We start from the raw sequence: 16,868 nt of genomic DNA on the forward strand, positions 1-16,868 counted from the left end.
AACAAGTATTTTGTGTGGAATTTCAAAATTAATACGAATGATCAAATCCATGGCCAAACACTCTGAGGAATAAAATGCACAACACGTACATATCCTTCAATTCTGCCACATACATTGAAGAAAAAAATTCAGAAGTGACAAAACAAGAAGAGTAACCATTTTTATCTTTCTGATGTTTTATTTCCAAGTAAGCCTGTCTGTTCATTCCTGTATCTGAGACATCTTTGATGAAAGGAAATATTGTACATGATACACAGAGGCTAAGGTTATTTGTATCACACATCACTGCTCTTACCTATAGAAACTGCAGCTAGTCTGGGACACAGTGGAAAAGGACAGTCTTCTCAGATTAACAGCTGTTCCAAAGAAAGGCAAAAGAAATGTAGCTACAAAAATTGCACAAAATCTATTTTATAGAAGCCAAGGAGACTAAATCATTCTAGCAGCAAAAAAGAATGTTTTGTAATGATAATACAGAATTCGTTAGAAAAAAATATTTTATGAAGTGCATTTTCTTAACTACATTTCAGTTTGTATTTAAGATCCAGAAGTTAAACAGTTAACATCTTATTACAAACTGCTTAATTTTTTAAAACTGAGGCTTCCTGTGATCTTATTCTCCAACAATGTTCTTTTTTTCACAGGATCAGGTATGTTCTGAAGACTGTAACTATTAACATTCAAAGAGCGTTAATGTAATTAAGTTCAGTTCTAAACCTCCTCTTGCTTCATGAGTCTTCAGAGAGATACTTTCTTCTGCATCTTTGAAGACATGCAAAAAGGTGCTTTTGTATTAAAGTGAAATTCTCCAGCTAAGCTTTTAGGCTCTACTTCCAAAAGTTATAGAAGACATCACAGACCATGATCAGAGCTCATGTCTGTCATCCTTTAAACTCATCATAGCTAATATCAATTCATCCAGTGAAAAAAGAATTCTGATAAGAAAGCTGAATAACAACACATTTAATAATGGAGACTAAAGAAACTGCTGCACAGAAATTCTATTACTCAAAATACTTGATTGCAAGAGGTCAATAAATATATGTGAAGTGTACTGAGTAGCTACTCCACCACTTTGCATACCAAAATGCAGACTATTTCTTGCCATTCCTATCCTACCACACTTTAAGTAGCTATCTTCAGGCACATGGTAGGGTAGAACCTCTGCCATTATCTTCTTTTTAAGACATCACAGCCAGACTGTTGTAATAGGAGACTCTAAATATTAAGCCTTCAAAACATTATTGCAAGAAAAAATTATCTATGTGGTTAACTGAAATTAAGCAAACTTCCCCATTTTAACCTACTGTGCACCTCTCCCAATGATCATCCGTAACCAGAAAAAGATGCTTTTCCATACATCTGTCTTTCTTGACTTTGAGACAAAGCTTTGAACGTTTTATTTTTAATCCCTCCTATGAGGAAAAGCTAGGCAGTAGAACAAGCTTTCACTTTTTCCTAACTTCAAGGACAGTCACCATAGGACTCCCAAATATATTTCACTAAAATATCTTTTATTATTAGTTTAAATATTCTCTCATGAGTACTCATCTGTGAAGTTTTTTCCATCACAGATAAAATTTGTACTTATAAATAGCCTTTAAGAACATCACATCATTAAAAGCAGAAGGTCTACTTTCATTAAGTTTTTGTCATGAGAATAGCTATCACTTTTTTTTCCTCCAGTGCCACAGTTACCATTCACGTTTACATAAATGATGCAAAGACATCTTAAATAACCAATGACAGTTCAACAATAGAGTTCATTTAAAATTAAGATACCTAATTTACCTCTGCTGCAACTACCTACCTACCTCTACTGTAACTCTCTTATCAAGGTGCCCATCTATCTACAGCGTGACTGGGAAAGCAGTTATGAAGAAAATTTTACCAAGTCAGTCCATTAAAAACATGGATCTCAATATACACTAGCAGGTAAGCATTTAGCAGAAGAGCTTTATAGAACAGGAGCACATTTCTATGATATTCAAGAATACCATCTCTGAGAAATCTTCTCAGGCACTTTTTATGTTTGGTGTTTTTCTGGCTAATTTTTATTTAACGTTCAGTTCTTCATGATTTCATTCTAAATGTTATTCCCAGTTCCACTTAATGAGGCAAAGACATAAAATGATGACAAAATTGAGAATGTAGATTAGAGTGCTAAGATTGTTTACACTATGCTTCATGAATATTTTGTCTACAAGCAGACAAAAATCACAGGTTTTGTTTCTTCTTCTCTAGCTAGTAAGTCTCAGTTCCACAATGTGGCATCACCAACACCCAAAATATTTAAGTGTTCTGCAAACTGCGTAATAAAACCAACTTCGGATTGATACTGATATTTAGTCCAAAATCAGATTGGGACTAAATAACATTAGGAATCCAATATGAAGAAGAGTGAGGAAGTATTTGTTATTACTATTAGCTCTTTTCTTTAGATGTCTAAGCTAGGGTACTGAATTCAGTGTATAGGAAATGGAATAAAAGTGAGTTTATGCAGAAGGTAATTCAGGACATCTAATTTAGGAGCCACATGTCAATAGAGGAAAAACTATCACTACAGTCTAGATACCTAATTTAGCTGACGCAACTTTTAATAAAAGAACATTCTTTGTAACATTGTGCAGTCTGTTTTCAACACCTAATAAATTGCAGAGACTGTTGTTAACTCTTATTGTTTCACTTCTTTCCCCTCAATGTTAGACTCCCCCATCCTTATATTTTACCGTAACTGTTTATCCCCATAATCATTGATAGAGCACAAAGTTACTGAGCAGTGGAGGTTGTTGTCACCTTGAAAAGCACGGTTCTTCGATGGTGCGAGCATCTGGATATTTGCAGTTGTTTCTCTCTGACAGCTTGTTAAAATGCTGAAGCAGAATATTGCTTGAAAATTCTCCCTCACTAGCTCCTGTAAGCTACTGATAGATCTACATTTTATTGACTTTGCAGCACTTGCAGGAGCAGCAGAGCGCCTAATGTCCTTTTGGAATGAACGTGGAAGCCTTTTGCTAAGGTTTAAGTCTATCATATGCTTTATTCTCCCGGTTATGTCTCACGGGCAGCAAGCATGTACCATTTGTGGCAGAGATGATTAAAGCAAGCAAGAAGTTACCTGAAACATTTACTGGTGAGCAAAGCTATGAATCTTTCACGTACACTGCTAAGCAGTTTAGACACATGGATGGTTTCATCAAGTATAAACCGCAACAAGTCTTTTGCCTAAGGTGATCATAACTCCTTATATAATTCAGCTGGGCTCTGTGTTATCTAAAAAGAGGAAGCCACCTTGCAGTGCACTTACAGATACCCGATTAACCAGGATGGCTAAACAAACTAATAAGGGTGTCTTAAAGGGTACAAAACACTGTCAGCCTCTCTAGGACAATGTCTTCCTGATCAGGGGCCAGTGACTGCTCTGCTTTCCTGTACTCCACACTCTCCGTGTGCCACATACATATATTCTTATCAGCAATGAAGAGCAAAGCCATGGATCGTTTTCAGGAGAGGCAGATCCAGCCTTGACCTCTGAGGTCCGTGACAAGCACGCCAAGAAACAGGAATGGCAGATTAACAGAACAGTTTGGAAAACAGCCTGATTTGTCAGCACTCTGAACACACGCAAGAAACATCACAAAGCAAGTTTCCTGAGGTTGGAGCCCGACTTGCCACCAATGCCCTGCAGTAGTTATAAGTTAGTTATAATTGTTCAACTGAGGCTTATACTGCCAGTTTGGTCAAGAAGCAATACTGTAACTGAGCATACTGGAGAGCTTTATATCACCAAGTACAAAGAGTTAGGAACGTAACTCTTCAGACGGACTGCAAATTTTTGGATTCTTATTGTCTATTTTGTGTTGGCAGTTGAAAGCAAATAAATAAATCTAAATAATTAAAAAAAAAGCCAAGAGAACTCACAGTTCTTACCCTCTGGCTATCCAGCTATTAAAGAGGAACATTTCACTCAGTGGTCCTCAGACACCCAGGACACAGAGACCAAAAGAGTAGCACAAGGAGTACCCTTCATTTAGAAGGCTTCTTCCCATCGACTAACGTTAAGACCTCTTGTGCTACCTCAGAAATATTAAGGAACACACTGCCGATTCATCACCCAGGAAGGGAGTACGACAACATGGCTTAACAGACATGTCAGCAAGCAGAGAATGGATCTGAACTTCTATTCCCAGATGGACAAAGGAGCACACAACAGCCCCAGAAAAATGGTAATAAATGAAGCTTCCACTAAACATGGGAAGAAAATGGGAAGGAGAATTTTTTAATATGTATTTAAATGTATGCAAGTATAAATGTGTATAGATGTATACCCCCCCAGATGTTATCTTTGCTTACAGACACACACATACGCATACACACTGCACCACACCAGGTCTGGCTGGGTCAGAGCTAACTGTCCCCGCGCTGTGCTCTGCACTGGAGCACACCAGTGTTTGGTCTATCACTGAGCAGTGCTGGCACTGCTTCAAGGCTCCCTCCAGCCCCGCATAGCCAGCAGGCTGCGGTGGGCAAGAGGTGGGGAGGGGATACCCCCAGGACAGCTGACCTAAACCGAGCACAGGGCCAGCCCACACCATATGGTGTCACCCAGCAATAAAAGCTGGGAAAAGGGGAAGGAGAAGGGGGGCTCCTGTTATGAAAGCCTCTGACCTCCCGCAGAACCACTGCGCCTGTTGAGGTCCTGCGTCCCAAGACACAGCTGAACATTGCTCGTTGATGAGAAATAGAGAATAAACATTCTCTTTTTGCTTCCTTGTATGCCCTTCCTTGTTTTCTTTTCCTTCTTTTCATTTTAATTAAATTATCCTTATCTCAACCCGGGAGCCTCTCTCTTTCCCAGCATACTTTCTTCCCCCCACTCCCTTTGGGAAGGGGGAGTGAGAACAGGGTTGGGGAGGAGTTCAGCTGTCCATCAGGGTGAAACCACCACATACACACATGCTAAAAATAAAGCCAGGCATTCGTTCTTTGCATCCTCTTTTCCTGAAGCTCAGAAAAATGGTTGCTATTGCGGACTAAGATTCTTTTTTTTTTTTTTTTTTTTTTTTTTACTGACCACAGATCATTGTAATCTTTGTGAAAGAGATTTACCTTGCCCTTGGGTAATCACAGGAAATTGAAATTCAAGCACGCTGCTAGAATTCTCTATTTGCTCAGCAATATTTTTTGTTTCTCCATTTTGACAGCCCACACTAACGTGAACCTCAAGAAATGTTGCTTTGAATTATAAATGCCATTTCTGTAGCTCTAACAGCACCGAATGGCTGTCCTTCCAATCAACGTGCAGATTAGTCTGAGATCAGACAAACTTAATTAGAATGTATGAATTTTGCTCGCTCCAACTTTCACCTTAAGTAGTCATATTAAATATACTAAAATGGTATTTTGTTAAATAAAAATGCACACACAAGAGACTAAATAAAAACAAATGCAAGGCTCTCCTACAGTCTTTGCTAGCATTTCTTTATCTGCTTGTTCCATGACCTTCACAGTGCCAGTGAGGAGAAGGGGAGGGTATTACAGGTTGCAAGGTCCACAGAACTGTTCCTTACATGGCCCTTCGTGATGTCAAATACGCTGTTTGCTAAGGGTTGTTAATGTAGATCACTCCTGTTAAAATTACATCATGTATACAACCCTTTAGTGCTACTGCAGATTGGTGCTAAAATAGTCCAACTTCAAAATCATTCCGAGTCACAGGACTATACTGTCTTCTAGTCAGTTTGAAGAACAGCTCTTCCTACTTTATGGAAGAAAAGTTTAAAAAGTTACTTCTAATTTTTGCAGCATCACCTGAAGTTGTCAGCTAGCCAGGCATCTCAGGTATCCTACCCCTCCTTGTATATGACACCACAGTTAAAAGCTCTGTCTAGTCAAAATACTGTAGCCCAGATTATCTAAAAGAAAAAATAACCTTATTTTAATAATCTTTTTACTGGAAATCCATCTAACATTAGAAAGCCGGGATTCATCTAGCACTGAGAAACACACTGCCCTTCACATTTTTACAGTTCTGAAAGTTAAAACTTCATGAAACAGAAGGCTACACCTGAACCAAACAGATAAAACTCAAGCTTCACTGAAATATCATGAAGTTTGCAGAATGGTCAACATTTCCACAGTCAAATAATGCATAATTCTGAAACCAAGGATGACGATGGAAGCAGTCCAGGTGAAATATCAGTATCCACGTTCTTCCCAAAGGAAACAGAGTCCTATTGTATTTGTCAACAGGTTTAATTTTCCTTTTTCTTCTTTTAAAAGGTATCTTTGAGTTCACATTAAAAACAAACAAACAAAACACTGATATAATATATAGTTTTATATATATATAAAATTCTACATATCCACAGTCAAAAGTCCTATCTATGGAATTTGAAAAGTAATGTTTATATATACAGCTAAGATTTGAGAAAATATGAAAAAATCATCAGCCAGCAACTGAACTGCTGTCGTTGATTGCCCCAGAACTCCTTGGTACAGCATACTAATTCCAAAGACACATTCTATGCAGTACACTAGAAATTGTTTATGCGGATCACATTTATGATGAAGAAAAAAGACGCTATGAATTTTTATAACTTGGATACTGTTTAATTAAATCTTTTCACCACAGTAATGGGTGCAGGACTAGGGAACTCAAATTTGGTTTCCTTAGTAGAACTCTCAATCATTTTTATTTGTTTGTATCATTGGGGATTCTCTGGCAAGTAAGCAAACACCTCCAGCAACTGGTTGAGAATTCCAGGGTTACTGTCTTTCACAGAAGGCTTGGCTGAAAGATGCAATTAAATTCACACTTCCCCTCATATCTTCTGTGATTAGTTTGCATGGAGATAAGATAGAGATATGGCAAATACTTATGTGTGTCACCACAAATGAAAAATACTTTCAGAGTTGAAAACCAGTTCTGAATTACTGTCTGTACATCAATCTCCAGATTAAATCTCAGCAACTTTCATTTGTTATTTATGCATCTCAGTAACTGCCTTTACCTTAGAATTTCATCACAGGATGTTTATGTTCACACGGTAACAAGTCACAGCAGTAGTATACATATATAACAAAAAGATCAAGGACAAGAGAATGAGCACGTGAACACTTCTCTTCCTTTCAAGCCAGGCTGTGTTCACAGCAACATAATGAACACACAACTAGACAAAATTGGTAAATTGCAGGTCTTGCATTCATGCTCCATTCTTCAGTCAGACACGTGGTCCACCTGGAGAACTGCTAAGGTCCTTAACCTTGCAGCCTCGAAGTTCTACTACAACTTCTTTTGTAGGCTGTTAAAGTAACAAACTACAGTTACATATAGATTTGGCTGTTACATCCAAACACAATCTCTCTCCCCCTCCATTCATGAATGGCCCACTCCAAAATGTGACTCTTCTTCAACCCTGGCCACAGCTCCACCTAAATTACCTCAACCAGATGTAATTACAACCAGACCAAGCTGTATCACACCCGATTACAAGCTGTGTTTGCAGTAATTAATAAACATGAAGACTGACAAAAAATTGCCAACAGCAAATTGATCAGCTGAAGCTTTTCCCTTGTGCCTTTCCCTGAACCGGTTACCTGACCAGTTTGCAAAGATATATAATATACAGTTATGGCTGCTGCCTCTGTCCCCCTTGTAAAATTCTTTTCAAATTAGGTTACAGAAATTATCGTTAAACTAGAATTGTGTCCCCATAACCTTTCCAATGTTTGATACTGGTACAATATGGAAACTTGTCACTGTACAATCTTCTAATTAAGGAAAGACACTTCACAGTGGGTTTCATGCATACCAACAACAGAAAAGACAACAAAAACTTAAGATTATTTAGTTTCTGGATAAAATAATCGAATTCCCTTTCATTTATCCTGATGCATAGTCAGAGGTATTCTTGAGATCTAAACAGTTATACTAACAAGCACTGAAGTCAGCACTTCCTTGACAAGATCCTTATTTCCACAGCTCAGGTATACTGCCCCACCACAGCACTGCAGAATTTCATTCCAAGAGCTAGAGAGCTCTCTGTGCACAGTCCAGAATGGGCGCTGTGCAACTTCACTGGAGACATAAAGTAAGCACGACCGTTTGTATACGCAGAACCTACACTCTTCGTTGCTCCGTACAACCTGATTGTTTTTATACATATGTTTACTAAAATGAAACACTTATCTCTTTTCATTTATAAAAACAAGTTCTGCTGGAAACAAAATTCTTCGCTGCATTCTGTTGAGAAAGGGACAGATCAGGCCTAAGTTCAGACAATATCGACACTTGTGTATTTTGATTAAAAAAAAACACATACAAAACACACTTTCATTGAGAAACCAATAAAGCTACCATTTATTTTTCACTGCTAGAGTATATATTTTTTTCTATTTTATCATTTTATTGAAAGTGTTTTGAGCTGGAACCTGCACTGAAACCAACTGAAACTTCCATGCAAGACTGGGCTTTGCTGTGTCTTCACAACACTATTCACACCCATTGCATTTTGGCTATTTCAAGAAATTTGGTTTAGCCATACTAATTAAAAATTGTGTCTGGTTCAACAAATAAGACTCATATTTGAAGACAGTTCATTTAAAACAAACAAACCAGCCCTGATATGAGAGTATTTTCACAGATGAAGCAATTTTTTATTGGTAATGTTTTCAGGTTACCTTTCTTCTCACTGCTATATTTCCTGTTCCCTATCCTTTCTGTATCTTACGACATGTGCCATCATTCACAAAAGTTGTTTTTCCTCTTGTCTTTGTCTCCTGTATTATCACCTAAAATTATGCAACCTTGTATGACAAAATAAAGACCACTCATGAATGAGACACCATCCAGTTCTCATCTCTTACATGCTACCTACAGGCAAAGCAAAACATCTTTGCAAGCTTAGAGTCATTTTGACAGAGCGCAATTGTATATATTGCCATTATACTCACTATATGACTGCAAGGAATAGAGTATTTGCTATAAATCTTTGTCACAAGCCAAAAATACCAATTACTTTTGGCCTAGTGTCCCTCTCGGATTTTAAACTCTTTTATATTTTGCAAGCATACAACGTACATGCTGGGTAGAGTTGAGCCAGGAAAAAAACAAAAAGCAAAAAAACAACACCACACCATTAAACAGCCTGAAAGAGAAGAACAAAACACAGCATTCAAAGAGACCAAGCTACAGTACAGAGCAGGGAACAACAGAATGTCTGCTCAAGCAAAGCATCAAGAACAGCTCTTGCACATCTAATAACGCAGAACAATCTTGCTAGACTAATTTTAGTGATCAACTCTTTTAAAATTGCCAAAAATTATAAACCAAGCCCAACCTCTGTATCTCATAAATATAAATTCACTAATTTGAGCAGGCTACGAACAGAGACCTATGTATGTATGTATCACTCAATCCCAAACATTTTGAATACCATGTATGAAGTTACAAATATCCATAGCAAACACCTATTAGGAGAGGTTAATGTACTGCAAGCACAGAATGACAAAGTTAAATACATCTACAGGAGGAAAAAAATATAATAAAAAATCTCCTGTTTTTAAGCTGTTACTATGGTAAGACAAGCTATTTAAAAATATGTATATACATACATACACACAGCTTGCATCTGATTGATGTGTACCTGTTCTAAAGCCTTGAAACCATTTACCTGTACCAATGTCTGCATGTACATAACATCCATGACACACACCACAAATTTTATTTATTCATTGATCATAGAGAAAAGCTGTAGCTAAAAGAACCTTAACCTTCAGGTTGCTGTTGCAGAACGCTTAAAAGATAGCTGTTCAGAAATCTCATCATCCTCCCATAGTGCAGGCACAAACAAACAGTAAAGTGCCTGGTTTCAAAACATGTTTTTCCAGACTATGGTCTGCATTATCTGTGCTAGACTCATTGTATATAAAGCACTTGCAGGTGCAAGAGAAGCAGACATTTATGAAGAGACTTTTGATTGGTTCAATAATATGATTAAGGAGCAGTAGCACTGTTAAATACCATTTTATACAAATAGTAACTGCAGACATCTATGAATAGTACTGCTTAAATCAGGTTCTACAAGTATGCCAACAACATCCACTGTAATCCCTTGGGACCAGCATCCCCAACGTGAAACGTAACCAGTTTCTGGATAAGCATATAAAAAAATATCACTGCCATCATCAACATCTAAACCCAACCCAACCCATCTTTTTCCTATTCCTTCCAAGTGCCAAGATATGATGCTTCATAGAAGGGTAAAACCCCTTTTTTACCCTGATGTAATACACATTCAGCAAGAACACGTCAATTTACACAGAAGAAAACCACAATCATTTCTTTTGACTTCTGGAAATTATGAGTTTATATCTGTAGCATGATGTCTGTCCCTAATTACTTCCGTGTTACTGTTAAACTCATCTAAATTTCTAGAATTATATTTATTCAGTAACAAAATATGGCAACTGTGCCCTACATCCGACAAACTTCCTGCTGACATGAAGTGCCACAGCAGGTGAGTCAGACAAGAGGTGCGTACTTCAAAGTTGTATCCTACTTAACATTCTGCTGTTGTTTCTTTTTCATGTCATACGCTATCTTATTCTCAAGCTGGAGGAAAGCTCAGCTCCTTGCTCATGCCTGCTCTTAGTTCTGACAACTCCCTCTAGTTTTCCCTATGAGGCACGAAACGTGCGCACATGTACATCCTCTCATGTCCTTCAGAAGAAATATCCTATTCCCATCTCTGCTATCTTCCTTTAGCTTCACGCACTCACCCCTTCTTTTTGTCTTCTCAATCTCTGATCACAAATGCATGGCTGCCAGCCACCCTTCTTTCAGTACTGCATCTGGGGAGAGCCAACATGTCAGGCCCACAAAATGAACTAATTCCCCTTTCTCTCTGATTACAAACAACTCCCATTCTCTTGAGCTGACAAATTAGGATCTTTTCTTCCCATGGTTACAGTCTGTAAACTGCTGACAACTCAATGAGAGGCCAACTAAATAAATCATTTAAAAAGAAAGCTGCGTAAGCTGTAAGTGACCTGAAACAGCTGGTAAATTTTTAAATACCCATACCCTCTCCTCAAAACAATGAAATATTCTGTAGAGGTGAGCAGTGCCTCTGCAAACCTGCTGGGCTATCAGAAAACAGGGTTAAGAAGGAAGCATGGGAAGTGGGAATCAGTAGGGAGAATACAGTTTTCTTGAAGGACTGCAACAGTGCCATTAATTTCCTTCAAGTGTAAATGCCAGCTCTGCTTGTCTTTTAATTACATGCTTTGTGTATTGATTTTGATATAAACATATATTATGGAGCGTGGTATTATGAAAATCCTTTTAAAGGAAAAAAATTCTTTAGGGGGTAGAATTTCATCATTATTCTGTGGATGTTAACAAACATTTACAAACTGTTTTTCTACCAGTCTTCTCAACTTAGTAATTGTGGTTTCAAGGCAAGCAGACATTTGTTTTCCAAAATAGACGAACATTTAGAGGTATTTTGTAACAAACAGCAGAGTGCTATATAGGTTACTATTGCAAAGTTTCAGTTTAGAAAGGAACGTACGTAAAAGAGAGCACAGAGCTCCCAAAAGCTTGCTGCTAACTTCTTTATGTAGCTATTTTATACAGCCTAGATAACATTGAAGAAAATAACCTTTTGAGAAAGTTTCCTGAAGGAAAATATGACAGGATTGTGTTATCAACTGCATTTTTGTAAATATTCTGGGGACCACTTGGAATGTCTAATACCATAGAGAAAAATACAGTATTCTCTGTAATAAGCTGTCAGTGAAAGTCAGCTACTTTCAAAACTAAGAACAAAAACAGAGAACACAGGGAAAAAAAAAGTAGAATGGCAGAAATTAATTACTTAAGCTTCAGAGAACCTAATACAAGGCAGAACAGATCATTTACAGCTCTTCCACTGTTTCCACTATTTTTCCCCATTTTATTTAAGAAATAACTGAGCTATGACCTAGGCCAATAGATCAGAACCAGTAAGAACAATCTATAAAGCAGAGCACAAACTTCCCTTCCCGCACAAAGCTTCAGGCTAATCATCACATCCCTTCTATATGGATACTGAAAAAGACATTACTTGTCTTCAATCTCTTATCCTTACCACCAATATTCTCATATCACTCTTCTTTTAGCCACCAGGATTAAATATGTTCAATGGATAATTGAGCTAAGTACAAAATAAAGTTCCTTTAAGAACAGGCTTTGCTCACTGAACCCCACAAAAGCTGAAGATACACTAATGGAGGAGAATGGGAGCTATCAAAGAAATAGCACATAAGTTCAAGCCAGGACAAAGTGGATAAAATAATCAGCAGCCTTTGGGTAACCCTAGTCTAATCTTTACCAATGAAACTTAGCCAGCCAGCATCACCTTAAGCACCTTCCTTCCAGCTCCAGATGACAGACAAGATGACTCAGTTTGATCCCCTCAACTAGTGAAGAACTACCCTCCAGCCACGACAAATCAAAGAGCTCACAGTACGTACCCTTGTTCTGCACCCTGCCCTGTATTTCATTCAACTTCCTCTATCCTTTCAGGCTTGCTGATAACTTACTGAAACTGCCTGCACTACGTGGGCTTACACAGGCCACCCCTGCTCAAAGAGCAGCACAATAGTCCAGTAAAAATAACTTAGCCGTGGCAGCACAGATCTCCACATAAGCCACACTGAATCCTGACTGTCTCTGGCACATGCACTGACGAGTAGATTTCATTTGCAGCATGTTCTAGAATTGCCATGTAGAGAACTTTGTTGCACAATATGTCAAAACAAGCTCCAGATTTTCTCTGGTAAATTCTTCAACTTGTTTAAAATCTGTTGCAGTCAGGTATCTTCATGGCACTCTGCACGAGCTGAGATACCAGGACATCAGGGACGTCCATCTTCATAACAGAGGCTGACTGGATGGAATTAATAGGTCAGACATAATATTACTTCAGTGCACCTCATTTGGAAGGAGACAGTCGATACTTAAGGAAAAGACTGGGAGCAATAAATTACAATTTAATTTTGGAGTCATCCCTGCTTGGAAGGAATTCAACTAAATGACCTCCACAGGCCCGTTCTAGTCTAAATTATTCTGTAATAGAGAAGCAGAGCCAAAATGTACCATATAAGATTTTAGTTTGATTTTTGTGCTAGGCTGATGCTAAAGTGATTAGTAGTATGTACGTTTTATTAGTATGTACGGCCCAATACAATAAGCACCAAATATTTTGTGCATTTATAGCTCTACAAATCTGAGTTTTATGCACCTTCATTTGAAACAGAACTATCCATTGCCACTGATTTTAAAGCAACTTCTATAACATTACAAGAATGCTCAGAAGGAAGTCTGAAGAGATCTGGTCTCCAAGAGTTCTTCTCCCTTCTCTTACTTTTTTATGCAGCTAATTAAACATCTTACATTCGAATTATAGTTGATTGTGACTCTCATAACTTGCCATCTATGCCATACCTTAGGCACGGTGTGCAGAAAAAGCACGAAAAGAACAGAGGCTGCGTGCAGCACAGACTTTTCACTGCAGCTTCTTTTACAAACAGGTGGCATCACAAATTTACAGCTGGAATTTGCTTCAGGTTTTTCCCTAAGATGACCACTGTTTATTTCTTAAGTATTTGGTTGAGGATGGAAACCAGTATGTCATTGTTTCCTATGAGAGCTGAAACTCTCTGTATTGCTTTGTAGCCAGAGCTCAACACAAGCAAACGGAGGAATGGAAAGTGACACACAATCCGATTCCAGGAAACAACTGAAAAAAGAATCTCTGGTTAAAAGAGAGGTGTTAAAACTGAAACATTCTTGCTTGCTAGCTGGGTGCTGTATTGGCAGCACAAAACTGAACCATGGCTACAGCTGAAGACAACATTTGAGCTGTTCCTCAACCAAGTGCAACACCCAAGCTTCGTGCTCAGCACAAACTCGCACACGAGCGAGTCACTGCCACTGCCACCAACTGGTCACCATTACGGTAACTTTGCAAGACAACTTCCCATCAAGCAAAAAGAAAGCAACATCACTGCACATTATGTAGGTTAAACTGGCACACATGTAGATTAAACAACTGAAACACATTTCTAAATTTACCAAAGTATCTCTATTTAAAATCCAAGTTAATAAATGAAGGTAGATTGAGAAGGATTTGTTTCTTATACAAGTTACAGATGTTAACTGCCAGGCGTTCCTACATCTAGTTCCCCGCAAGATCCTTCCTCATCTAACTCCTGCTAACAGAAGCAACATTAAAATTTATCACTTATGCACCACATCAGAAAAGAGATCATGGTCCTGCAACCCACAAAAGTAAAACTTGAAGTGTATTGACTTTTCACTTGATTTAGCGACGTGAATTTTCCTAAAATACATATAAAGCACAAAAGCAGTGGGTAAGAACAACAAAACCAAACCAAATCGGAACAAAAAAAAAGCACCATAAATTAAGGGTTAAACTTCATTTTGTTCAGAAATGGTAAATACAGACAGACCAGATTATTCAGTTCCACTATGCCAAATTTTCAACTCCTCAGCCTGAGACCTGCAGCATTACAACCTCAGGCTCTCCTAGAGGCTACCCAGCGCCAGAAGCTGAAGAACTACTTCTCACAACTACACCTCCAGCCCAAGCAGCAGGAGGTAAGCGACAGAGATCCCAATCCAGTAAAAAGCCACGCCACCAGTCCAGAAGGCAACGCACACCATCCACAATAAATCCCAACTTCTGCATCCTCCTATTTGCTCACTTTGGTACGAGTGCAGCAAGAAGCTGGGTTCTTAGAACAGGATTTTTTGTTGACAGAACTCAAGGTCAATACTGGATGTTTGACAGAAAAAAAAATTACTGCTCTTACAAAGAACATAATGTTATGTTTCTACAATGGATGAATGAAATTTATTACTTCCATTCACTAAAAACAAACACAAACCAGTTTTCCATGAACATTTTTTTTTTTTTTTTTTTTTTTTTTTTTTTTTACTTTTCCCAAATACATTTGCAGATTTACACTTTTTAAATCAGAAGAATACTGTGGTCCTCCCTCCACTGCCCCCAAAGATCTGAACTTATAAAAACCTATAGATTGTGCAACAAATCTGATTTGAACCACATCTGACAAATACAGGGGCACTTTCAAATACAACTGCAAATATGTGTTAGACAATATTCTTTGCAAAGTAACCCAAACAGAGCTCCTCAGGCTTCACACAGTAACATTTTCAGGGCTTCCCAGGAAGCCCTTTTCCTATCCCTTGACACTGTACCACACTGACTTCCCAACTTCACTGCCCTCCTCAAATCAATCGCATCAAAATAAGACTGAGACCTTCTACGTAAGGAAACAGGAGGAGGACAAGAGCTATTGGGTGAAAAGGGCTGTGAGGTACCAAATATATGCCCAAATGCCCAATATATGTGGCAACTCTTGGGGAAGAGTTTCAAGTCTGTTGCACCACTCTCTGAGGTAATGAGTCTACTTCCACCCCTTCCCTCTCCCAGCGTGGCTGCTGGCTGGGCTAGAGCAGCACTTACACATTTTCTGGGCTTTAACCTACCACAGAGAATCCCCTTTTCAAGAAAAATGATACAGAAAAGTTGTGTGACAAATACCAATTTTTGATGGGCAATGTTTTAATACAGAAGTTTTCACAAACTGCTTTACTCACTTTAAGTTCTCTTCCTGTTGCATATAAAATGCCACTGCAAAAAATAAAATTTTATTTTCCAATATAAAGCAGATGTTAATAAGCTACTTTATTATTCCTGCTCATAACAGCCAGAGAAAGAGAGTTTGTACTGTTAAAATAATGTGTTTTGGGACTCACTCTCCCAACATTCTCTGAATTATCATGGATGCTACAATTATAAAATAAAATATCTAACAACCTATACTATATACTACAAATATAAACTATTTTCTTATCAAACCACCAACAACAATTCCTTAAAAAAATACTACAGCTCAAGGAAGCTGTTATTAAAACAAGATTTATATGCTATAAAGTGTTCACAATTCCATCCCCAGAGTGTGAAATTAGTGGCTGAGGAAAGATTTCACAGGAACTTAATCTGAGAGCAGTGCTGTTGCAAAGGATTTGCAATTTTGGTCTCTGCCAAATCCTTTGTATCTGCAAGCTGCTGTAGTTATTCATGCAAAGAGACAGATAATCAGCAGCGTCTAAGGCTTTTTTACATTTATATTGAACACGGTGCTCTTTTCTCTCTATCGGTGTGTATCTAATACCTTAGGCATGGCCACGTCATATCTGAAGCAAGCCTTAGGAAAGTTCCTAGTGCCACAAGTCTAAAAATGTTTTTGATTTCATGTTTTAATACTCTTTTGAAAGCCTCTTTGAGCTCTATTTTCAGCCACCATCAGAAAAAGACACAGAGTAAGGAGGGTAGAGTTAAAACTTGAAGTTTAAAAAATGTGCCAAGTGAATGATCAGCATTTGCTTTTTACTTGTTTATAGGCCACATACATTCCTGTAATAACACTACACAGGAATTTCAAAATAACAGATTCCAAATTTCTGTAACACACCTATCATCACAGTTAAACATACAGATCTCTTGGACAAATGACCATAGCTACAGAAAGGCCAATGAAGGTATTTCCTCTGCTGCAAAATGCCAACAACACATGCACGCATTCGCTCGGGGCTCAGTCAAGCATCCTGACCCTGTGGCTACAGAGCTTCCCATTTGTAGTTTGTCAGAGCCTCTCCTTTCCTCTGCTGTTCAGAGAATTCATCAGTTGCATCTGAAACATATCACCTGAGAACAAGGAAAGCCACAGCACTCACCATTCAGCAGCAAGGGAGCAGCACACCTCCTGGA

The 16,868-nt window shown here is 38.2% G+C and overlaps 1 protein-coding gene across 10 annotated transcripts in view; it reads right to left on the minus strand.

Moving 5' to 3' along the window:
- The window catches only part of SULF2 (sulfatase 2), a 158,684-nt gene that overhangs the window by 113,206 nt on the left and 28,610 nt on the right, over positions 1-16,868 (minus strand). Inside the window, exon 1 of one of the 10 annotated variants that reach the window (XM_040575806.1) lies at positions 296-313. The exons of the other annotated variants lie outside the window; for them this stretch is intronic. The gene's annotated coding sequence lies outside the window, so the exon portion shown is untranslated. Of the gene's footprint in view, positions 1-295; positions 314-16,868 lie in introns of those variants that run through there. 10 annotated transcript variants of the gene reach the window in all.

Source organism: Cygnus olor, chromosome 16 (genome assembly GCF_009769625.2).
Source record: "Cygnus olor isolate bCygOlo1 chromosome 16, bCygOlo1.pri.v2, whole genome shotgun sequence".
Lineage (NCBI taxonomy): Eukaryota > Metazoa > Chordata > Aves > Anseriformes > Anatidae > Cygnus > Cygnus olor.